Source organism: Melanostigma gelatinosum (genome assembly GCF_949748355.1).
Source record: "Melanostigma gelatinosum genome assembly, chromosome: 3".
Classification (NCBI taxonomy): Eukaryota; Metazoa; Chordata; class Actinopteri; order Perciformes; family Zoarcidae; genus Melanostigma; species Melanostigma gelatinosum.
In genome coordinates, this window is record NC_136636.1 from 26089719 (window position 1) to 26115273 (window position 25555).

Here is a 25555-nt window from a genome sequence, read left to right on the forward strand (position 1 = left end):
GTTTGCCCCCCCCCCCCAGACTGAAATGATCAGTTATCAAAATACATGGCGATTTCCGCTAGTCTCTGAATTCATTAATTGACTAGTTGTCACACTAATGCCTACATTTATGCTGCTTTTCTTTAGAAAATTCAACATCAACCCAAATTATATTAAAGAGCTTTGTGTAAGAAATTTGAGCATAGAACTGTGTGTTTAGTAGCTATAATAAAAGTGTTCAATGATTCATATTTAAGAATTCATAATTAGTCATAATCATAAGGTTTTTGGAAATGCATAATTAAGAGAAGCATAAAGTGTTTTAGGATTAGTAGCTAGAAGTAGAATTTGAGACATGAAGCTTTTGCCAAAGTTGCACGTTTATACTGAAGGATGATCATAGAAGGGATTAAACCGTAACCGACGGTCATTGAATGTGTTGGTAAACGCAGGGACAGAAAGGCAGACAGGTGAATACACTCCTGGGAGTTAGCCAATAGGAATCTGGATAAACGGAAGAGGAGGTGTTTCGAACGGATGTGGGTGGTTTAATTTCAAGTCTTTTTCTCTCTCGCGTGATGGCTCTCAGAGGACGGACGGGTTTTATAACTGAGGAGCTGAGTTGAGTTTTTTGCAAACGGGGTTTTATTGATTTAATATTTCATGAAATAGTGTACTTCACTGTAAATAATGTACTTGCATCAGTGGGATTAAATTCCTTTTAATTGTAAACCAGTCTTGGTAGATTTCTTATTGCAGCGTGTCGACTGTACAAAGCAGCCGGACACGTGCTCTGGCCTCCTCGCTGTGGAACAGACTCAAACTTCCACATTTGGAAACAGGTTTGAGCTCAGTTAGGATGTGTTTTTACGAAAAGTTGCGCGATGAAAAATACGGATCCTTTTCCTCTCTCCAACTTCAGCATATTAGACAGATTTGAAATGAATAATGTACTTATTACTTCATAAACAGGAAGTAAGGTAGAAATCTAATGTTTGCCACAATGGCAATGAAGCATGATGGTGAGAGAATATCAAAGTCTGCAACCTTTGATTCGCTCAAATAATGTACCAATGCAATTGTATTGCCCCTATTATTTCAATTTATAACTATGAATTTGCGTTCGTGTCAGTTTTGGCCATATGGGTATGTTGAAAAAAAAGAATACTTTTACTATGATGCGAAGAGAGTGAAGAGACGGTCTTTTAATGAGCAGCTGGACAGAGTCAACATATAATCGTTGAACGGCGATAAGAGGCAGTCAGTGTTAGCAGACGCTGCTGATCTCCTCTGCACCGGGGAGCACAGCAGCGAAGCCCTGAGAGCTGTGCTCCCTCTGGTGGACTCCTGCCCTAAAGACGCTAACGCGTGCTGAATATCAGTGACTATAGAATACTCTTCAAATGAATGATGGCATTCATCAACCAATTACGCAATTACCACTGTAGCACTGGCAGATATGCAAAAAGACATTGCAGCAATGGAGCAGTTTTTAAAAACTGCATCTTTGTGTTTTGATGTGAATTTTTGACTTAAAATATTTTTTTTATATATATTTTTGTTTAATTTGCGTGTTTTTTGTGTCGTTTTTTGATGAATGTAACTTCCAGTAAAGTTTACTGTTTGACACTGTTATCTTCTTATCTTTTTAGAAACATGCCTGAGCAGCTTCATGTTTTGTAAACTTGAAGCACATCCAAATCCTCAACAGAAGCACAGTTCTTAGATGAACACACATCGAGCTGTTAGCAGTGGTGGAAGAAGTACTCAGATCCTTTTAAGGTACACAAGTAAAAAGTACTCCGTACGTAGCAGAATAGCCCCGTCAGTGCTTTAGTATTATGTGATAATATGTATGTCTATAATACATTATTAACATATTTATAATGCCTCATAATCTGCATATAACACCTTAATCGTAGTTATAGGCACTCATAAATATGCTTATTTTAATGTTTTAATGAATGTTCTTAATTGTTTTTAAATCTCCTTTTCTTTTGCCTTATGTTTTGATGCTTTTAATGGTTTTATGTGAAGCACTTTGAATTACCTTGTTGTTGAAATGTGCTACACAAATAAACTTGCCTTGCCTTGCCTATAACAATAAGCACTTGATAGTGAACTAAAAAATCAAGTGTCATATTTCTTTGGCAAGAATCATAGTGTATTATAATTCCCATATCTATAAATCATTCGATTTTAATGATGCATTATAATAACTGTTTTAATGAATTATAGTGTCATTATAAGTTAATTGCTTTCAGTAAAGTTTAGATTTCATCATATATTTTTTCAATAGCTTGAAGCAAAAAGTGAGATTAATTTAGCAATTAGAGGAATGCATGAGAAAATGAATTATGATATATTATTAAAAGATTATAATCTATTACAATAGTGAGAATTATGGAATTATAATACACTATCATCCTTGCAAAAGAAAATGTCAGTTATGAAGTTTGATGATAATTGACCTAATAAGTCATCACAAAAGGCTTTATAATAGTCTTGTAAAGCATTATGAATGTTTGAGTGCTTATTACAATATTACAGTGCTATAAGCAAATAATAATGCATTCAGTATGTTTATCACAGCATAATTACTGATGCATACAGACTGATGAAATGTGGATGCCCACAAGTAACTATAGCTGTATAGAGCAGACTATACATACAGCTACTTGCAGGCTGCACAGTGAAGGTTTGGTTGAAGTTTGATCCTCAACACGTGACAAGTGGCTGAAAACGAAGCACGAACTTAAGCAGAGACAGCCGTTACAGTTTCTGACAGTTTCCACTGCTTCGGGCGGGTAGAATCGGAGCCTCACTTTGTCCGGTTCTGTCTTTGAAGCACTTTCGAGTGGCGGGTCTGTTAGGACCAACACCACAAACAAGATGAAAGGTGAAGCAGAATGTCAGTGGAGCCACACTGTTCAACCTCTCTTTTGTTGACTGCTGTACTGTTCCCAGAACAGCCTTTCTAGAGTGTGCTTCAAAACACATGGACTATAATGTTAGGCCTGGTTTTATCACCCTAAGACCCACGCTGAGAAGAGGCGCAATTACACATCTTGGACTCCTTTGAAATGGTGAAAATCAGAAGACGCAAGAAGGTTATCCATAAGGGCGATATCCACAAATTCCCTCCCTCCATCCATCCGTTCATCATCTATATATCCATCCATCCATCAATTTATCCATATATCTATCAGACCATCCATCCAACCATCAACATATTTGTCCGTCCATCCATCCATCTTTCGATCCATCATGTATATCTTTCTTTCTTTCCATCCATCCATCATCCAATCCGTCCGTCCATCCATCTATCATCCATCCATCCATCCATCCATTCATCTATCATCCATCTATCATCCATCCATACATCATCCATTCATCTATCATCCATCCATCCATTCATCCATCCATTCATGCATCCATCTGTCATCCATCCATCTATCATCCATCCATCCATCCATCCATTCATCCATCCATTCATGCATCCATCTGTCATCCATCTATCATCCATCATCCATCCATCTATCATCCATCCATTCATCCATCCATCCATCTATCATCCATCCATCATCCATCCAGCTATTATCCATCCATTCATCATCCATCCATTCATCATCCATCCATCTATCATCCATCCATCATCCATCCATCTCACTGATGTTTCATTAATCCTGCCTCTGAGCACATTCGAAGCCAGAGAAGACTCATGTGCCTAATATGATAGACATTACACATGTTGGCGAGCAAACACAAAAGAAACACATCAGGTTTCAGGTCAGTGAGTCAAGGAGAAGTCAGATGGCGACATTATGACATATGTGACATATTTATTTGGCCACTGCCCATAACGCTGAGACGTTGGAAGTGAGGGTGATATTGACAGGACGTCACTACATTCTGACAGAAATCCTATACTGTCAGGAATGTGTGCCCTCCAAGCTGACAGGTACAGACCGGCGCCATGCATGAATATGCATTAGCCTCAGAAAGTCCAAATAACAACATAAGGCTACTGTTTCAAGAATACAGTCATTAGAGCACTCACAAAAACGTATTTCTGCCAACTAGCAAAAGGCCAATGCAAGATTTGAGTTACATAAACCGCACGCACACGTGACAGCTCATTTCGGTCAATGCAGGCACAATGCATAGTAGAAAATAGAAATCATGAATGGCAAATGTAGCGAGGTTCTGTGTGTAACTTGTTGGAAATGACAGCCTCTGGTCGGGCTCATTGATGGCTCTCTCTAATCAGCACTGCTGTCCAGGGCGGGGCTCCACGAAAAAAGTGAGAACGGTGTGACCCCAATATTTACAGCAACCCTTCACAGGAAACAGTGCCAACTTCCCTGCCAGCAAGAAGACGAACCTGGCCGTGTCTAAATGGACGAGCAAAATATTCATCCAGCTTCCTGTGTCTGTTAGGTACAGTATCAAGGATCATTTCTCTGTTCTGTATCTCAGGTTTTGTCTCAGCGTGTTGAAGGGAGTTTAAGCTCATTGTTTATCTTTTTGGATGCAGCAGGCAGCTGTTTTCAGTGAAAAAGAAGCTCTAAAAACATAAAGATCTCTTCCATGTAAACAGTGCTTTGTATGCAGAGACAGATTTTGCATCACACGCACATGAAACTGGCCAACAGCTACTAAGCAGTAAGGCAGCCGTCTTCCAAAATTCCTCCGTAAGCACAAAGATTTGATAGCACCCAAGTTGCCGTCTATGTGATTTTTGTGCTGACGAAGTCAATTTATCTCTGCAAGGTTTTGACTGTGATTTGAGTGATTTGTAATCTAAAGACGACCTGGTTGCACAGCGGGCAGAAGCCATGTGGAAGTCCCAAATGTCAGGCTGTTTTCTCTTCATTTATGCACCAGCACCTGAGAGCAGTATCACAGGTGGTGATAATCATCAGATGATAGGAAGGCCACGCGTCTAGATGAGCTACAAAACCTAATCAAGCAGAGGTCTATCCCTCTGTCAAAAATAACCTGCTTTTAAGAGATAAAAGACAAAGGGCCGGGCGGAGCTGAGGAATTGCACAACAGAGGATGTGGTAGCTCGTGATGCTAACTGCCATTTGAAGCAGACAGCCGGCTCTCTGACAGGGAGCTGTAACGTTATCCCCCTCCGCATGCAAGCACAGCCAATAAATGACAGCTCCAGCCTGACTGCAGAGCACAACAGGGCAATCATCACGTGTGTGTGTGTGTGTGTGTGTGTGTGTGTGTGTGTGTGTGTGTGTGTGTGTGTGTGTGTGTGTGTGTTGTGCAGGTATACAGCTTTAGCGCGGCACTACCGGCCGCCCGAAATTCGCCGCTTTGATCTCCGGCACTCTCGGCTGCGCTGCCATGAAAGACACTTTACAATGAGATCAATTCAACTCAAACAGTGGTGGCAGGAGAGAGGGAACACACAAAATAACAGATCTAGTTATGGCTTCCACATTTTTTATGGCGATGACGACGCTTAGGTGAGGTCACTGTTGATTCTGACGGTTTCCAGCTGGAATTACTGTGTTGCCGACCTGCTGTGCTGTGAGAAGTGGGCAGACGTCGGTGGCTGGATTTACCCTTTGTCATGTCAGTAGATTGGGAACAATGTTGATAACTAAAGGACCTGCAACGCGCTCTGTGGGAACATGCTGACAACGAAGTTTCCAATGAAGTCCAATCAATCACTCTGGAGCTGCAGCTCCAGCTGCTTTATTTGATATTGCTGTCATGGTGAGTGATGTATGTGGACCCTACTGAGCCACAGTAGACACGCACAGTTAAGACACACAGGAAGATGAATGGCATCGCCCTGTGTTAACCGCATTCATGCCATTCACTATCTGACAGCACAGTTTCTCAATAATTAACAGCCGTTCGAGTCTAATTGTTAAGTACTCCTCTGAAGAGCACTTACACATTAATTACCTCATCGCCTTGTCGGGAAACGTTGCCATAATATTGCTGCTTTGCTCCGATGGCGTCCTGCAGCCTGAAATAACCACAAAATGCAGCCGGTAGATACTTTGTATCGTAAACTCACAACGTTAACATCAGAGACTTCCATTTCTTAGAGAAGTCTAGTTAAAGCTGCAGTACTCAATATCTTAATACCAGCAATAGATCGAATGACGAGCTGCACATTTAAAGGGGCCGATCATAGTGACGAACCACCAGAGAAATATTAACTGGCTATGCAGCCCCACAAGCGTTTATCTTATTACAGTTCATTGATATCGTTTAACCTTTATTTAACCGGATAAGTCAATTAAGAACCAGGCCTAAGATCTGGCTTTCCAGTGTTCTCATCTACCTTTTGAAACCCTGTTTTCGACAAAATTACGTTCCCATACAACTAAACTGCATTCTCAATTACGTTTCGAGGGAAACACAGCTTTACCGTGTGGTTACCGTGTAGTTAACGTGTGGTTACCGTGTAGTTAACGTGTGGTTACCGTGTGGTTACCATCGTGAATTGAAACAAAGCAAAACAACAACGCAACACAACTACATGGTTAGGTTTGGTAAAACAACGTGGTTTGGCTTAAAATCTGCACGTTTGTTACGTTATTTAAACTACGGACGTATCGTGAATGTTGGACTGTTTTTCGTTGGGTGGCCAGAAACACGACTAAGAATGAATGCTAATGTAGTTCAGTGTCTGGCCACAAGTAGCAATTATAAACTGACTCAGTGATGTCAGTTGCTATATCTATATAAATGTTGCCATCATTAGCAAACTATGAACTTTTCAATTGGAAGAGGGGGAATGTGTTACCGTTAGTCTCACTTTAAGTACACATCTCGACATTTCCTCCACTGCTTTTCAGAGCCAGAAATTATTACATTTTTATCAGGTTAACTCCTGAAAATATTCTGCCTTCTTTTATCCCTTGTTTTTTGTCTGAAAGCATAAATAACTCCAAAACTGGAGACGCAGCAGTGAAACTCGTCTTTTGTTTGGAATCAGTACTTTAACATGAGAGACTGAACCCGGGTCCAGACCGCAAATGTAACGGTGCCCATGCGACGCTGAAGCAACAGTCTTTACACCAAACACTTATTTGTGTCAGGATCAGAATCATTTCAAAGATTGACAATCACATAAATATGACAAATGAAGGGCTTTTTACTTGATTCCATTGTGGTATCGCTATGAAGGGCCTGAAACACAACAAGTCCTTACAGGTCCAGTTATTTGCTGCAGAGATGGATGACCACAGAAACCCAGCCAGTGTCTGGACATTCAACAAGCTTGACGGGAGAGAAGAGTATCTCCCCAATCAGATTTCCACACTTCCTTGTGTCACTACAGATTGGATTAGTTCTGCTCTGTCTAGCAAGAGCAAAATGGATGAGAAGCTGATTACAGCCAGTCAAAGACCGGGGGAGCAAGTGTCTCCAAAACAAGACAAAGATACTCTTGACTACAACATGCACCTTAGGTGCCAGAAATGGATCCGGCCAGCAGTTGCAAGCTACGTATGAATGTATCCTCATGAGAAAGACAGCACCAAACACGTCACCATCTACTTAGGAGCAGCAGAATATTTCACAGATCCACTCGGTCTTGCCGTCTCATTATTGGGACAAGAGACATCAGCTTTGTATCAAAACATGGACGCCTTCCTATTCTGCAAGGATGCTTCAAACCGGACAGGAAAATACCAGAAACCGGTCAAACCAACGTTTATTGTGACACTCTCTCATGTGGGGAGGGGCTGCTGGGTAACATGATGAAAACCCTGCTTAGCGCAGGCAAGCCCTCGCTGGAACAGATGGAGGCTCCTGCTTTCTTATGCAATCCAGCACCAGTGAAGCAGAAAGTATGACTCGCCTGCTGCCTGGTACCACTGAGAATGATACAGCACATTTTAGTCGGCTTCCCAACACAGACACTTTAAATAAAGTGCACTACAGTATCACATAAAGAGCCCAGGCGCCAATACAAGAGTTTAGCATTGTACGTTCCTGCAATCAATGGATACGTTGAATGTCAAAGTTCTTTGCTATTTTTTGCATTCTCTCAATAGCGGTAGTAGTCAAGCTGGCATTATTAAAAATGATGTGGTATAATAATGAGTATAACAAGTCCACTGGAGGGGTGGACGAGTCAAATAAACACAGGACTTTGACCAGGGAGGCTGTTGTGTCCCAAATGAAACAACAGATGAACGTTGACTTTACGCCCAGTCCCAAAAAAACCCAGCTCAGAGCTGTTGTTGTTTATTTACACTAGTTTTGTTCTTACGTTGTTAGGTTACGTTGTTGTACTTATTACTTAACGTTACGAAATTAAGGACGGTTGTTCGTTATTTGCACGAGTTATGTTACAACGGCTGTTGCATAGAAAAGTAATCTAAAGGAGGTTGTCGCTTATTTACACGAGATAGGTTGTTGTGGTTGTTTCAGTACGTTGAAGCACTTGTTACATGAGCAAGTCCGCTAACGGCGGTTGTTATTTATTTACGCTTGTTACATTGTTACTGTTGTCGCATCACGTTATTATGCTTGTTACCTAAAAAAGTCCTGTTATTTATTTATGTACGTTACGTTGTTACATTTGTCCTGTTACATTGTTACATGACAACGTTGTTACATGATACCGTTAGTACATGATACCGTTATTACATGATACCATTGTTACATGATACCGTTATTACATGATAACGTTGTTACATGATACCGTTATTACATGATAACGTTATTACATGATAACGTTATTACATGATAACGTTATTACATGATAACGTTATTACATGATAACGTTATTACATGATACCGTTATTACATGATACCGTTATTACATGATACCGTTATTACATGATACCGTTATTACATGATACATGATACCGTTATTACATGATACCGTTATTACATGATACATGATACCGTTATTACATGATAATGGTGTTACATGATACCGTTATTACATGATACCGTTATTACATGATACCGTTATTACATGATACCGTTATTACATGATACCGTTATTACATGATACCGTGATTACATGATACCGTTATTACATGATACCGTTATTACATGATACCGTTATTACATGATACCGTTATTACATGACAACGGTGTTACATGATACCGTTATTACATGATACCGTTATTATATGATACCGTTATTACATGATACCGTTATTACATGATGCCGTTATTACATGATAATGGTGTTACATGATACCGTTATTACATGATACCGTTATTACATGATACCGTTATTACATGATACCGTTATTACATGATACCGTTATTACATGATAATGGTGTTACATGATACCGTTATTACATGATACCGTTATTACATGATACCGTTATTACATGATACCGTTATTACATGATACCGTGATTACATGATACCGTTATTACATGATACCGTTATTACATGATACCGTTATTACATGATAATGGTGTTACATGATACCGTTATTACATGATACCGTTATTACATGATACCGTTATTACATGATACCGTTATTACATGATACCGTTATTACATGATACCGTTATTACATGACAACGTTGTTACATGACAACGTTGTTACATGATACCGTTATTACATGACAACATTGTTACATGATACCGTTGTTACATGATACCGTTATTACATGATAACGTTGTTACATGACAACGTTGTTACATGATAACGTTGTTACATGATAACGCTGTTACATGATAACGTTGTTAGATGACGTTATTCATTTAGCTCAAACCATGATCTTTTTTCTATCCTTAATTGAGTAGTATTGTTGCCTGAACCCTTTCACAATGATAACCATGTGTCATCGTGCATTTCTGCAAGCATGGTTCAAGCCTGATGCCAAACATGTTTATGAAACATATTTTTCATTCAGAAACTTCGACATTCAAAGTATCAGGTTTGCATAATTGTTCAACGCCAACATTTTTTGTGGTGAGTCGGTTGCATATAAGCCTGATGCATGAAACGCTACACAAATCCTCAGGTACAGTAAGTGTGGACTTCATCTTGAATTCATGAATAATTTCAGATTTTATGCAGATTCCTTATTAATAATGATCACCTTCATTAATATTGGCATAGCTAGAAGCATCTGAGCATTCATTCATCTGAGCAGAAATGTTTAGGAGTTGTTATCCTGCAGGAAATTCTGTATGTTTTCTGTAAAACAGATTGTAAAATATTCTGAGTGTATTTCACAGGTCTCACAGGAGTCACGTAATTACAGTTTGTGTGTTGAGGAGAAAACATCCGTAAAGTGACTATGTGTATATGCATGGAGCGGGCCAACTACCGTGACAGGCTGCAATTGGAGGGATCCAAATTGACCAAAACAGGCTGAGAGAAGAGGACGCACTGATGAAAGCCTTTGAATAATAATAACACTCTAGGAAAGAGGGGGGGGGGAAAGCCTGCCTTCTTCAGACCCCTTTCTAAAAATAGCTCAGCCGGTGTGACATCATCAGTGCTACGCAAATACCGTTCACCTTTTACTTCTGTTGGTGCAGCAGAAAAAGTCTGTGATGAGTCCACGGTAGCATTGACACAACAGCAACATGGACACACACACAATACATGCACGTGCACAGGGCAGCACACACACACACAAAACGACAGTATCCCAATACATTTTCTATTATTTCTGTCTTTAAAATCACCACATAAATAGCTCGGTGAGCATTTTTCCACTGTTACAGCATTTGTTTGCGGCCAAATCTGTCGGCTCTTCCTCGACTACCACCTCATTCCTCGTAATCCCCCAGCATGCAACATTTACTCAAGTACTCACAATTGATGGTGGCGTCTATGAGTCAAGGCAGAGCTGGGGACTTCTGTGTCTGGTCTGTGGGGAGCAGGAGAGCAGAAAGCTGAGGCAAACACCGACCGTTATACAGTTAAAGCTCCCTAGTTCACCAACCTACTCACACACACACACACACACACACACACACACTCCCTGACTTGGCGTGCTGCTCGTTCAAGCTTGGTCACAGTGGAGACGATTGGCTCACATACAGCAGTCTCATGCTGTAACCGGGACCAGCCACACATCTCATTAGCCGCAGCCAAAGCACAACCTCTCTACTGTATTTAACCTGCTTCATCTATATCCATGTACAAAGTCTCGCCCTATGTACCCATTAAGTCTACTTAATCATATGGTCAACATCTATTCGTGTTTTACTCCCTCTGTACACTATTTTCTTCCAGCTCAATTGGCTGTTACGTGGAGCTTCAACGCGTCTGGTTTCATTGCATTGGCTCGCTGTACCACTGTACTGAGGAGGGGAGAGGGGATTGGCCTGGAGGTCTCTATGGAAACCAGAGGCTGTGTTGAGGGCAGGTCCACAGAGGGAAAGGCGTGAGGGAATCCAATCGGCTCCGCGCTTCTCATCCAGAGCGAATGAGTCCTCTGCAGCTAATGGACCGCTGTGTAAATGACTCTGCAGGTACAGGCCTAATCACGTTTAATACTGGCACACATGGTAGTCGAGCTTTAGTGAGCAGAGACGACATTAAAGAGTAACTAAACACTTTTTTTTCAGCAGAAAACCGGAAAAAACTGAAAAGCTAAGTGAAAGGGTGAAGGCCAGTTCGAACGGTTATTCAAAAACAGTAAAGCTAAATAAATAATGAAGTAACGTAGACCAAGCTCAGCAGTTCATGTGGAAGCTTTTTGTGTTCTGTAGCTGTAGTGTGAAATCATGGTGGGATTAACAAACTCACTCAAGACTGAATATCTCAACGATATGATGGTTTGCCATGACATTAGTACAGACATTCATGGTCCTCAGAGGATGCCACCTGCTGACCTTACCTCTGGCGCCACCATGAGGTTGACATTTGTGGTTTTAAGTGAAATACATGAACATCTAGTTGATGGATCGTCATCGGCACAGACATTCACATTCCCCTCAGGGTGACTCGTAACATGTTTGGTGATCTCCAGACATTTCATCTTGCTCAGTTCAACATTTTAGGTTCGTCCAATAGGTTCATGACCAAATCCGTTCAAAACTTAACTTCCCATCAGCCTTAACTGTAAGTTGCGTTCAGTGCTAATTAGCAAAATGTAAGCATGGTAACATGCTAAGCTAATGGCGAGGACGATACACATTACACCAGCTAAATATCTGCACGTTAGCCTCGTCATTGTGAGCATGTTCTCATCCCTTTAACTGTGTCCGGGCCCTTGCTGTGGTCCTAACCTCCAGTTCAGGCACAACTGTCGGCAGTTCACTTCATCTGCATGCTGGTGCCCCAGCTAGCCATCGGGATCGCCATCATGAAGACATGATCCCTCACCTACTTCCCACCCATGAACACAATGCAAGAATCTTTTGGGCCAAAGCTTAACCCCCATGTAAATAATCTGAACACCTATTTAATCTGTCTTGAAGTAAAACAGTCCAGCTACTGAATAAAGTTTACACTTGCATGGAGGGATTCAGATCTTCAGTGACAGACAGTTCTTTGAGTACCAAATTCCATCCCCTGCCTGTAAAGTAGGGTAACCATCAACCTAAACAGCAGCACACAGACCAACAGCCCCATATTAAGTGGCAAAGTGCCTCAGCGCCTGTTATTAATGGACCTGTCTCAGCAGAAAGAATCTGGTGTTAACTTGTTACTTGTAAAGAAGCACTATCGAAGAGGAGCAATTCAGCAGAGTGACACTACAGAGCCCGTCAGGAAAAGAGGAGACTTTCTACGTTTGCAGTGAGATGACCTTTTCTCTTTCCAGTTTAAAACGTGTCAAGCCAGCAGATGAGCTGGTTTAAAGATCCACCGGCAGCATTTCAACCACACCTGCAGCACAACAGCAAAGTTGTGGAGCGTCCTGGATGATGTAGGCCCCTAATCAAGGAGATAGAAAACAAACACTGGAAATAGGAAGGTGGAACGCATTGCCTAGCAGCGGAATAAAAAAGCCGCACCAGCGCTCACACCAGATAACATGTCCTGCCGAATATGCTTTGCCTGTATCACGCTTGGCCGCCCGTCCCTCACAGGAACACGCATTGTGTGTAAATGACTGAAACCTTTTCGGCCTGACAAGAGTTGAGTCGGATGGAGGTGCTGAACCATCAATCACAGTCGAGGCCTTTACAGCAGTCATGACAAAGGCGATGTCAAAGTCTGCGAGTCCCTTTCCCCCGGTGCTCTGTCTAGCCTTAGCGAATGATCCAGGTGTTTTCCAGTGTGCTCACAGCCAGCGAGACAATGTACAGGGAGTGTGTCAGTTTGATGAATAGTGCTGCATCAGATGCTGCATGTACTCACTGCATGGTGTACATTTTGATTTGCCAAACCCCTCCCTGGACAGCAGGAGATGAGTAAAACTCCCGAGGGGCCGTCATCTTGCTGCTACAGTACAAACATCACACAGCTTTAGAGACATTACAGAGCCGAGTGGCTATTTGATTCATCTTTGGGAATTAAACTCTGGGGAACCGAACTAGGATTTAGCGACTGTAGTGCGCATTAAGCGCCTATGTCTGTCCGCTACGACCGAAAGGAGCCTCGGGACAGCGCTAAGGGAGGACATCCTCAATAGTCTGGACTCCGGCAGAAGCCTCCCAGCGCGAGATCCTCCCAGTCGCTAACAGACCAAATGCAACAACAGCTGAGACAGGAAGACAGACCGTAAATATGGAAACCAGCTTGTTCCAGCGAGTCCATGGACACTGGTTGGGATCTTGAGTAGGGCTGCAACTAACGATTATTTTAATAATCGATTAATCTGGCCATTATCTTTTCGATTAATCGATGAATCTTAATATTAATATATTATTAATGAGCCAAAACAGGCGAATGAATAAAAACGTGTCTTTAGTTTACTGTTATTAACGAGCTAACGCTAACTTGTCATGCTTGTCAAGCTGGCTGTGTTCACCCAGAGCTCTACGATACCTCATATCAATAGAGACTGGACCAAACTATGTGTATACATGTGTGTGTGTAAACCATATGGTACAAACAATGAATAGACGCTGCCGTATTTACGTCTAGATGACGTTATTCTGAGTGTTGGTGGAGCTGCTACAATGTTAGCTTAGCCTAGCACCGATCCATCAGAGCTCCATTAAGAAGACAAGTAGCCTACAAATCGGCATCATTACGTAGTTATTTCGGAGTCCCTTTTTGTCGGTTTATTGCCGTTGAGCGACGTGTGGCTTGCTAGACACAGTGAATACAGCTCGATACAATCCACAGAGCTCCTCTGGACAATGTTATGAACCAGACATGACGGCGTTTAGTTTCCCGGGATATCTGTGGCTTCCACAACACGTACTAAGCAGAAATAGGTTATTTTTTCCATGGTTAATGGCGGACAGTTGAACGGCTTTCAGGGCGATAAGCCACGCCCCCTCTCCGGCCCCCCTCTCCGGCCCCCTCTCCGGCGCATCCACAAATAGTCCCCGGCTAGACCTGTGAACACGCCATTAGGTCGTACTCCGCCATGTGTTTCAGAACGTTACAGGTCTCTCCGATGGTCTTTCCTCGACCTCCGCTCTGCTCCGCTCTTTTTATTTTTATTTTTTATACTCAAACATCTCCACGACTTATTGAGTGGCGTAATAATTGCGCGACACAACGATGTTGCAGCCCTAATCTTGAGCAAATATTTTGGTCACAAGATATCCCGAACTTTGATTCACAGGAGAACCAACATCACTAGGCAGCACACGTCTAGAAACGGGAGATGCCTCCGTCTCTTGCCGAGAGATTTCACCCACCACCACTAATCCTAGCCGAGTGAGCCTAACGGCCCGTTATGTAACTGCTTATAGCGGAGGAGACAAGTTCATGATGAGTACTGCTGGACATGTCTGCTGGGATAATGTCAAGCATGTAAAACATTTCGTGTGTGTGTAATAGAACAATTGCAATCTTATTCCAAATAACATTACAGTCATTTAGCAGACACTTCTTTCCAAAGCGACTCACAATTCAGAGTCTATCACATCTCTACACCGTAGGCACAACTACGGGAGCAATTTTGGGGTTAAGTGTCTTGCTCAAGGACACATCGACATGTGACTAGCAGAGCCGGCGCTGGGGTTTGAACCGCCGACCCTCTGATTGAAAGACGGCCCTGCTATCCACCTAGCCACAGTCGCGTGACCTATGAAAAATGATAAAGCAGTGATGCACAAAACACTTGAAATGAAAGTATCTTATTTTCCTGAACTTTTCTTAGCAGAAGGAACCTCGAACCTTGTTTACCACACGGCATTTGGTACATTACAACTATGGGACATTGAGGCTACGGCTGTGAATTGGCAAAAATCTGACGATACCGATCACCGATACGATACGCGACACGAAGGATACTATTCAATATATTGCATTATATTGTGATTGTTTAAATTTAAAAGAGTTGTTTTATAAAGTCATATTGCTACGGCATCAGATGAAAGGCGGGCATTAGGGCCCAGAAGTGGAGGATCCTCCTTATCAGAGAGAGAGAGAGAAAACAGCCTAGCGCTCAAAACAACAAACACACAAACTAGGGGTGTTTTTATCTCAATGGGACTACCTGGTTAAATAAAGGTTTAAAACAAAAAAAATGTTTTTTTTATTTTTTTTATTCAAACGTATTGTTCGGTTCGTCATGCGTACCGAACCGTGAGCCTCGTACCGAACGGTTCAATACGAATACGCGTATTGTTACACCCCGAACACAAACACATCACTCCAATAACTGCAGTACCCGGCTTGCAGTCGGGAAAACACGAGAAGCAGGATGGGAAAAGAAGCTCTGAAGCGGCAATTCAATCACAAGATCGCTCGGTGTGGTACACGATACGGCACATTATGGGGGGTGAGTTCTGTGTGACCAAAGCCATTTTGCAGATTGTCTCATCGGTTTACTAATCACTTCTGAGCAGCAGCAGAGAGGCCAGGAGAGTGCTGGCGTGCCAGCCTGTGTGAGTGATTGGAGGGGAATGTTGTCACAGAGCCACCCCCCCCCCCCCTCTCGGTGGCCACTGTCTCCCCCCTCAGGCCATCCTGCCTCACATCTGCTGCAGAGCCTCAGCAGCCTGCCCCTAATGACACCTTCATGATGAGCCCACCTCATTAGAGCTCAGCTTCCAACCGCAAGCTTTTCCTCCATCAGCTTTGTTGGCTGATTACGTGTCACTGTTGTGTTTACAGCTTGTTTACGCTTTCCCCAAGTGGCCAGAAAGAAAATCTGTTCATGTTGTTTCCAAGCAATCCTGTTCAATGAGCACTTGAGCTTCGTGGCAAAAAGTTGTGCAGTTGTCACATATTTGTCAAAAATCCCAAATTCCCCAAATAAATATATATTTAAGAAATATGTAAATAAATATATTAAATATATACTGGAATAAACAAATACATAATACAATTAATGAAAATGTAATTTTCTTATATTTTGTTATTTGTCTTTATATTTCAACATTTATTTCTTCTTTTATTTGTTTAATTATTTATTCTTTAAATGTCAATGTTGTGTTCACAGCTTGTTGGTCCCCAAGTGTCCAAAAAAAGATCTTGTTAAATGGGCACAAACTGCTACCTAATAACATGCAGTTCAACCCACAAAATCATTACATATACAATCCCAAATTTCTAAATCAATAAAAACTTAAAAACATGTAGATACATGATGAAATCAATGAACGGATACATGCTCACTTGCTATATTTCGTTATTTGTCTTTATATTTCCACATTTATCTATTTTTTATTGAATTATTCATTCTTTATATGTCAATGTTGTGTTTACAGCTTGTGTATGCCATCCCCAAGTGGTAGTATATATATATATATATATATATATATATATATATATATATATATATATATATATATATATATATATATATATATATATATATATATATATATATATATATATATATATTCAAAAAGGATCCTTAAAGCAACATATATATGTGTTGTTGCTTTCAAGATAATTTTGAATGAGCATTTGAGCTTCCTGGAAAACTTTACTTCCTGAAAAAGTTGGGCAGTTTGACCCATAAAGTCATTACATATTTGTCAATAATCCCAAATTGTAACATCCCCACCTGACAGACATTTAGCCCGGGCTTCAACTAACCAGATTTTTGGCTTGTAAAGTCCCCAAAATGACATTCACATTCACACACGTTTCATTACCTTCATCAGAAAGCCCAGTTAATGCAAACTGACCAGGCTGACCCTGCGATGCCACTGATATCCTCATTTAAGTGAATGGCTATATGATTTTTTAATAATGGTACGAGGAAGATTCTAAGGCTTGTGTGACATGGAGAGTGTGTGTGTGTGTGTGTGGTCACATTCTGGAGCCAGTGAATGTTTCTGGACCAACAGAGGGCAGTGTGTTTTCACCCAATGAGGCCTGCCCCACATGTCCCACTGGATCTCTGCTTCAGAGCAAAAGGACAGTGTCGACATATTGTTAATCTAAAATCGACTTTCATCAAGGTTCACATTAGGCCAATGCACACCTGAATAATTCATCGTCGGGTCTCTACGCAGGGAGACGAGCCCGTCTACGGTGGGGCGCTCTCCTCCGATCTCACATGCTGGATATTTGATTGCGTTTCATCCACAGCTTGTGTTCTCACAGACTACTGCTTTGACCTACAGGCCAGCTGTTTGATTGGAAGCCGCTGACTGTGTGATGTGTGAGGCTGAGCGTGGGACTGGTGGTTTTGCTGGTCAGCCGCAGACACATTCTCAAGCTCAGAAAGACCTCAACCTCATCTCAGGCAGTTACTCAATATGTAACTATGCAATTTGATTTAGTGGCCACTTTAGTGGTGCCTATTATTGGAGAATTATGAGTTAAGGTGTAATTTGGGAGATGACATATCTAGACCTACAGCCATATTGGAAATATCTTGTGCTATATTTTATCATTACATAATACAGTGTGGAGTCATACGGAAATATGAATATATATACACTGAAAATAAAAAACATATGTGTTTTTAAATAATTTATATAAATAAATATATACAGAAATAAAAACAATTGTTATTTGTCTTATATTTCCACATTTATTTATTATAATGTATTTCTTCTTATGTTTCCACATTTGCTATTTATTTTTATTTCAACAATTTTTTAATTACTTATTTAGTCTGAATTATTTCCTCTTCCTACTGTTACCCCTCCACATTTATTTTCTTATTCTTTTACGCTATGACTCCATATGCATATCTGAGTGAGAATGAGAATGACAGTTTGATTGAGGAACAAAACAAGGAGGAAGTTGCTTGTTCCCACACTAGACGAGTTCTCTGTTACAAAGAGGTGTTGTGTTGTGTTTGCCTTGTCACGTGAAGCTGGTGAAGTTAAAACCGTTGGCTGTTAATTACCAAGCTGCTAATCACACGCCGCGATGGAAATTACTGCATCAGATGCGCTTTAGAATGCTTGGGGAGAAACGCCCTTGCTAGTTTATTCAATCATCACTGCCAGTAAGCCTTAAGTGAAGCGTGAAAGATCAAATGAACATGAACAGTAATGTATGCCGAGGTAAGACACCACCATGCGTGCACTCGCCAATAACATTTCTTTCAAGGCAGATATTCATGGTATATCACTCTTAGTATATCTACACACACGTGCAGGTTCTTTCACTTTTATAAGAAGACTTTTGATGTAAAATGAGAGCATTAGTGTTCATAAGATATATTTTAAATATATGATATGAATATAAAAGTAATGCACACCAAAACAAAATATAAGCATGTGACTGTCAGGCAAAGGATAATTCCTGCAGATAGTGTGGATTTATAAGGGGCAAGCTGAAGCATACCGACTGCTACATACATGAAGGAACATTCCAGCAGAGCTCATACCCTACATACATGCATTCAAGGGAATGCTGTCACAAAGGGTTTCGCATGCTTACATGTTTCCAGAGACATCCACAACTTCAGCTGAACAATTTATAGCACGCCGTTTCTGTCCATTCCACCACTATTTAGCCAGTGCTACCGTAACTTATTGGGAAACCAGAAGGATTGAAACAGTGGAGGCTCTTCCAGCTCTGGTTTCTCTTGCTATTTGTACTATACATCTATGGTTAACCTGACTAGCATGGTTTAACTATGTTTGATTCAACAACAGACACTTTTTGCAATCGCAACCAGAGCTGATACGAAAGGGGGGAGCTAAGTACAACCGTACACCGAATAAGACATTTTTCGGCAACCAAAATGTTACAATTATCTTTCATGTACTGAAAACACTGTGAAAGGGTTAGAGTTTTCAGACGACAACACAGACAACTACCAGACAGGACAACGTTGTGGTAGCACCCTGTCAATCACAGTAGCCTCGCCCTAAAGCATCCCCTGCTTTATGGTCTATTTGACTCTAAATGGACCATCATGTACTAAATGAACATCATGCTGCATTGAAGAATACTTGAAACTAGAGACTGAGACCATAAACTCATGTTTACAATGTTTACTGAGGTAATAAATCAAGAGAGAAGTAGAGTCATTTTCTCAAAGACAAATACAATCTGACTTATTTTTGTAACCAGAGGAGTCGCCCTCTGCTTGCCATGTGACAGAATGCGGGTTTTAAAAAGGCACTTCAGCATTATCTTCACTTTTTAGAACCAGAGGCTGACGCCCGGTATCGAACCAAGGAAATTAACTAAACCGCCCGGGGAAGAACTCTGCACCCCACCCTTCTCACAAACATGGTGCAGAGTTCTTCCAGGGGGAAGACCAATAGATCGCATGATGTCACACCTGAATATACCGTACTTTTCGGACTATAAGCCGCTACTTTTTACCCCACGCTTTGAGGCTTATAGTCCGGTGCGCTTTATATACGGGTTTTTCCGTAGCTTTTCTCCACCACAACAACAACCGCAACTTCTGGTTCTGGTCTAACAGCAGCAAGCCAGTTAGCCGTAAATGCTATTCAGAGCTATGAGCAGAGAAGATCAGCTTTTTCTCAAGTCTGCCAGTGGATCCTAACAGCTCGGAACAGTGTGACAGAATCCACCTTCACCAACGGGTTCTGAAAGTCTGGAACAGTACGAGATTAAGGGGACAGCGTAATGAGGACGACAACGCAAGCTCAGGGGCAGATTTGCCCCGGTTCATGATGTGGTGTGTCAAGGACCCAAATGCAGACTCGTTTTTTCTCCAGTTTTTTTTCCAGTTTTTTTTTCCAGTTCTACAAAACTTGTTCTACAAAACTTGTTCAAGAGTTTTTTTGTTTGCGTGTTTTTGAGTGAGAGAAATAAATGTTTTGTATGATCTTAGTTCATGTATAATTGTGTTTACAATGGCTGGTATGATGATGTTGCACGGCCTTTTTTTTCGGACTTTTATTTTAATATGATAAAGACATATAACCGAAAATTCCATTGGACCAGACGACATCACGTGTGTTCTGGGCTGCACAGCATCCGGACAAAAGCTTCCACCCATGGTGATTTTTAAGCGGATGACAATGCCGAAAGAAAAATTCCCGAAAGGAATCGCCGTGAAAGTGAACAAGAAAGGGTGGATGATAGAAAGCGTAATGAAGGAATGGCTGACGGAATGCTACGCGAAGCGAACAGGGGGATTTTTTCACAGAAAAACGACATTGCTAGTTTTGGACAGCATGAGAGCCCACATAACGGATTCTGTTAAAGCAGCCATCAAGACGACAAACTCTATTCTAGCTGTGATTCCTGGGGGCACAACAAAGTATTTGCAGCCCCTTGACATTCGTGTGAACCGTTCATTTAAGGTGGCACTCCGAGTTCAGTGGGAGGCTTGGATGACTGACGGAGAGAAATCCTTCACAAAAACTGGCCGCATGCGAAGAGCAACTTTCTCTCGAGTCTGCCAGTGGATCCTAACAGCGTGGAGCAGTGTGAAAGAATCCACTATCACCAACGGCTTCCGAAAGGCTGGACTACTGCGAGATGATGACAGCGCAAGGGCGGATTTGCCTCGGGAGCAAAGTGACACTGACGAAAGATTGACTGAAAGCACGAACGAAGCAATTCTGAGGCTGTTCAATTCCGACACTGAAGAAGATGACTTTGATGGTTTTAGTGCACAGGAGGACGAAGGTGATAGCGACAGCGATCAATAGCGATCCTGTGTCTATCCAGCCACTTTCCGGCTCGGATCAGAGGGATTACCATAAGCCACTTCCCGGCTTGGACCTGTGCGGAGCACGTGGAGACGCCTCCTAGTTGACTTACGGTATTACCGTTTTTTCCATTTTTTTTTTTTTTTCCAGTTCTACAAAACTTGTTCCAAGAGTTTTTTGTGTGCGTGTTTTTGAGTGAGAAATAAATCATCTTGGTTTGCAATATAACTCTGCTGTCCTGCGTTTGCATTTGGGTCCTTCAACACACCACATCATGAAACTGTAGGTACCGTACATGTCCGACTTGCTAGCTTCTAAGCTAATTTTAACATTACGGCCAATGGGGAAAGCGTCAAAACAAGAAAAGAGTTTTTATATATTTATCCTCTGCACGGCCTGTTTCTGTTGTTGAAACGGCTCCGCCTCACATAATGCTAACCGCGATTAGCATTAGCGAATATAATATATCTTCGTACATATTTTCATGCAGACATACTTACAGACTAAGGTCTCTCACGGCTACCAAACAGAAGAAGTGAAACGAAGCAGCGTGTCTTCTCATTAGAATCTAAAAGCAACGAGGCAATAACTTGTTGCTCGTAGCAGTCTGCAGTTAGCCGTAAATGCTATTCAGAGCTATGAGCAACGTAGACACGCACGCTGCATGAGAAGATCAGCTTTTTCTCAAGTCTGCCAGTGGATCAGTTAGTGGTACAGTTAGGACAATGTTTAGAAAAGTGTAGCATTCAGCGTGTTGTTGAAAGCATTTGTCACGGAGAAAACTGCTCCATATGCTCCATGGTGAGACGGCGGAGAGAGCGCCATACAGCGATCACAGTTTGTTGATTGTTGGCCACAATTGTGGCAAATCTTCTAGATATCTTCCAGATATGATCTTAGTTCATGTATAATTGTGTTTACAATGGCTGGTATGATGATAGTCTGCTTTATCTCAGCCATTCGTTGTTATTCAGCCATGAAGGTACCGTACATGATGTGGTGTGTTCAAGGACCCAAATGCAGACTCCGGACAGCAGAGTTATCTTGCAAACCTCAAAAACACGCACACAAAAACACGCATTACGCTGTCCCCTTAATCTAGTACTATCCCAGACTTTCGGAAGCCCTTGGTGATGGTGGATTCTGTCACACTGTTCCGCGCTGTTAGGATCCACTGGCAGACTTGAAAAAAAGCTGATCTTCTCATGCAGCGTGTCGACGTTGCTCATAGCTCTGAATAGTATTTACGGTTAACTGGCTTGGCAACAACAGCTATTCAGAGCTATGAGCAACAACAGTTACCGGTATTGCCTCATTGCTTTTCGTTTGGTAGCCGTGAGAGACCTTAGTCTGTAATGCAAGTATGTCTGCATGAAAAGATGTACAAAGATATATTATATATTCGCTAATGCTAATCGCGGTTAGCATTTCCCCATTGGCCGTAATGTTAAAATGAGCTTAGAAGCTAGCAACATGTTATGATGTTCATAGAAGAAGACAACTTTAGTACGGTACTGTTAAAAGCATCTTGCTGTTCAACAGGGACACCTGCGGCTTATATACCAGTGCAGCTTATCTATGCACACCTTCTTTATTCTGTTAAACATCAGCTGATGCGGCCTATATACCGGTGTGCTCTATAGTCCGGAAAGTACGTATATTCTTCACTACAGGCAAAGCTGTACAGTAGGCCTATCCTTATATGTTATTCTTTCCGAGTGATCCATCTTGATATTATTTGTTTGTATTACACATTTATGCAGGCTAAAAATACAATCACTTTTCTTTACGTCATGATTACTAATAAATTAAGACTGGAAAGGGCCTGATTTAATGAGATACCTAACTCACTGAATGTGTCGGCTCCACTGAGTGGCATGTGCTCGCTTCTGCTCTGTTTGGTGATGGAATGAATTCCTACTCAACTCCCTGCTTTTTTAGAGAAGCAGTCCGAGGCCTTTTGTAACTCCAGTTCAATTTGACAGTAATGAGCATCATCTCCAGGAGCTGCTGTCGAGTGACTGTCATCACCATCGCCATGTACACCGCTATCATCACCACATCCTATTAATGTCATGTCACAGCCAGACAGCAATGTAATGATGATTAAAATCACACTAATCGAAAGCAGCAAATGGCGGCCATTATCGTTACTGTTAATTATCTCCCATTCCATTCCGTGCAGAAAGTGTGACAGGGAGGTGTCGCACACAAGTGAACAAAGAGCAGGACAATAACCTGGGTCAAAACAATGGAGGCTGGGACTCTACAAAAATCCGTCAGAAAGCTGCAGCTGATTCAGAACGCTGCAGCTCGAGTCCTCACTAAGACCAGGAGGGTGGACCACATCACTCCAGTTCTGATGTCTTTGCACTGGCTTCCTGTCCAACAAAGAATTGACTTTAAAATCCTGCTGTTGGTTTACAAAGCACTGAATGGTTTGGGACCAAAATACATCTCCAATCTGCTACTACCTTATGAACCATCCCGACCCCTCAGGTCGTCTGGGACCGGTCTACTTTCTGTTCCCAGAGTCAGAACTAAACATGGAGAAGCAGCGTTCAGTTTTTCTGCTCCACATATCTGGAACAAAGTCCCAGAAAGCTGCAGGTCTGCTGAGACCCTCAGCTCATTTAAATCAAGATTGAAGACCTTTCTGTTTGCTGCTGCCTTTAATTGAACCACATTCAATTAATATATTAATCAATTTCCTGCATTCCTGCATTTTACTTCTTACACTGTTTTTTAATTGTTTTTAAATCTCCTTTTCTTTTGCCTTATGTTTTGATGCTTTTAATGGTTTTATGTGAAGCACTTTGAATTACCTTGTTGTTGAAATGTGCTGTACAAATAAACTTGCCTTGCCTTGCCTTGCCTTACAGGGGTCTGAATATTTCCTTCTGATTCTCACAGCAGGGCGTTTATGGTGATACAACGCGGATCCCACTAAACATTGGCATGTCAAGGCTCCTTTTGTGTTCGGGAATTGTATAAAGTGGAGATGTAGGGTGACATTTAGTTGTTTAAGATTTTGCAATATGAAAACAACTTTGTCAGACATTCACATTGAAGGGATTGCACAACAGAAGGCGGTGTTGCACGGAAGAGATATCCATTACTGGTGTCGACAAGAGAAGACAAGGAATGTGTTTATAGCCGTGTCCGCAGTGATCGGTCAACAAATTGCATTGGCGTCAGAATTGAATCACAATTGAACAATTTCCAAGGTCAACTGCAAGAACGACTTCATCTTGAGAGGATCTAATTCAGTTTGGCCTCGACTCACGCCCTCAGGCTCTAATGGAGCCTTGGTGAGAGATGGGAGGCATCAAGGCTCGCCCAGTAATCCTGTCAAACTGTCAATCCGGCCTCGGACTTGGGACGGCCCCCTGCCATGTCTTCCCGTGGATGACCGAGGCTGCTCGGAGAACAAAGTGTAGTCTTCTCCCTCATTGCTGACGAATGTGACAACAACCCCTCAACAGCCAGATGAGCCCAGGTAAACAAGCGAAGACACTACAATATGCAAAAAAGAATCCCAGTGTTACCACTTGCACCAACTAATGGTTTGCAAAACCCAACCCCCAACAAGCGATTGTCCAATCATAGCTTAGCAACTGTACAGTGATTACGTTTGGCAGACTTGTAAAGCTTTGGGTTTCTCCACATACTGAAATGGTGTGCGCAGTAAGAGCAATACTCTGTTTACAAAGTCAACTTATTTAGTGTTAATTGGCGGTTGGCAAACCAGCACAACGGTTCATGTGAAATCTTACGAAAAGTTGCCCCTCAATTTTTGTGCGTTTTCCTATGAACACACACATACAATATTTTTGAAATAAACCTTCGTCTTCACATAAAAACAACATTGTTAGGTTTAGGCAACAAAACTACTTAGTCATGAAACACTTAGTTAGATTGAGGCAACAAATCTATGTTGACTTCTCATTTACCATGGGGAACAAACTGCTGTCTGCTGGGTGAAATCCATCCGCATCCCCTCCCTTCTGCCCTCTGCGTGTGCTTTTTCGTTCGTTATATTTCCCTGTTCGTGATTACGTGAATAACATAGGAAATTATTTTGCGGGACATTTACAAATTACGGCGCATTCTTTTTCATAGGTATAGCTACGAATACAGGGTGTTCACAGCCTGCTCACTCATTGATTCTCAGTCGCATTAGGTTCCATTCGGCAGCGGCTGCTGAGTCAAAATGGACAACTAGTGGTAAAATTCTGTATACCGGTCAGGTCCGGCCTAACATCAAACCATTGTGAACTCTTTAGTTTTTAGAAGTATTAACTACAGCAACTCCCACCAAACTCTGATGTGAATAACATTTGAATGGCTTGTGCTCTTCAGTGTGCAGTGGAATAAGTGTTTTAGCGCTGCAGTGTTGCTGGATTGATGAGTCATGCTTTGTTGGCATATAAATATATGTCACTGGTTCGTTCTTGTCATTGTGTTAATTACATTGAT